Genomic DNA, 1,455 nt, shown 5'->3' on the forward strand with positions numbered 1-1,455 from the left:
ACTATGGTTCACTATGCAAGTATGTAATCTTGGTCATGCTCATGCTAGAATCTTAATACCTTGCCCTCCTTTGGGAAAATATAAATAACGATAACCTAAATACTTTTGGGTGAAATGCTACAACGATAGATCTATGTGCTTGTGGATATTCTCTATAATTGTTAAGAACTATCGTAGTTGGTGTTTCATGGCGGTGTTGCTAATATTAACTCAATCTTAGTAATGGTGTTAAGAAATACCAACAGACATATCTGGCGCCGTTGCCGGTGATGGAATTAAAACCTCCTCACTTGGTGATTGCGCTAAGAAATGCCAACAAGCATTTCTGGCACCGTTGCCGGGAAAGGTATAGGTAAAAGAATCTAGTAGGACATGATCATGAGCACATGCATGTAATGGTAGCCATAGTTCATGCAGGCTAATTCTGCTTGTTTTCTTCCTGATGTGGATGAAAATAGGATAGTGTATGAGTGGTTTTGATCTACCAAACAACTACACCGATAATCCGGAGGCACTCCTAAGGAAGAACATGTCTCGTACCACTTCTTCTGCTACTCCGTCGGTAGTTGAACCAATCACCCTGGTACTATCCGCTACTACCGCTATGGCCAAGTCACTCCGCGACTACTCCACCCCCGCTGTTGCCAACATGCCTGTTGGGCCCGCTATCAACACGTGTACTGGAAACTTCGGGCTAAGCACTAGCCTCATCACGATGGTACAGGCAAACCAATTCTGTGGTTTGCTAAGCGAGGATGCAAGTGCACACTTGCAACTCTTCTGGGAGCTGTGCGATAGCATAGTCACAAAAGACGTCGCACAAGCTAGCGTCAAGCTCTGCCTGTTTCCCTTCTCTCGCACGGGGAAGGCGAAACAGTGGTTCTACAAGGAGAAGGAAGCTGTCAGTACATGGAACAAATCTTAAGTGGCATTCCTCGTGAAGTTTTTCCCCATGGGAAAAACCAATGCCCTGAGGGGGGAAATTTCAAACTTCCAGCAAAATCACATGGAATCCATCCTTGAGGCATGGGAGAGGCTCTAGGATTACATCTAGGCCTGCCCACACCATGGAATGGAGAACTGGCTCGTGCTTTAGAACTTTTACGAGGGGCTCACACCCATGTCAAAGGGGCATGTACATGCTGCTGCTGGAGGAGCATTTCTCTCCCTCACCATCAACAATGCCACAGCACTCATCGAGAAGATGGTGGCAAACCAAAGCTGGTGAGAGGAACGAAAACAACAAAAAGGCATGCATACCGTGAAGGAGGTGGATATGCTTGCAGCAAAAATGGATTTGTTACTAAAGAGACTTGACGAGCGTGCCACCGACGAGAGGGCAATGAAGGGCATCGTCAAGGCCATAGACTCAAATGACTTGCGAGGTTTGTGGTGAGGTCGGACACTCGGGGAATAATTGCCCTGAGACCCATGAAGAAGCATCCTACATCAACA

At 46.6% G+C, this 1,455-nt stretch overlaps 1 non-coding gene across 1 annotated transcript; it reads right to left on the reverse strand.

Moving 5' to 3' along the window:
* Window positions 1-967: 967 nt before the first annotated feature.
* LOC136506355 (small nucleolar RNA R71) lies at window positions 968-1,074 on the reverse strand. Its single transcript, XR_010771564.1, has one exon. It is a non-coding gene; the product is annotated as a small nucleolar RNA R71 (small nucleolar RNA).
* Window positions 1,075-1,455: the final 381 nt, after the last annotated feature.

Source organism: Miscanthus floridulus, chromosome 14, assembly GCF_019320115.1.
Source record: "Miscanthus floridulus cultivar M001 chromosome 14, ASM1932011v1, whole genome shotgun sequence".
Lineage (NCBI taxonomy): Eukaryota > Viridiplantae > Streptophyta > Magnoliopsida > Poales > Poaceae > Miscanthus > Miscanthus floridulus.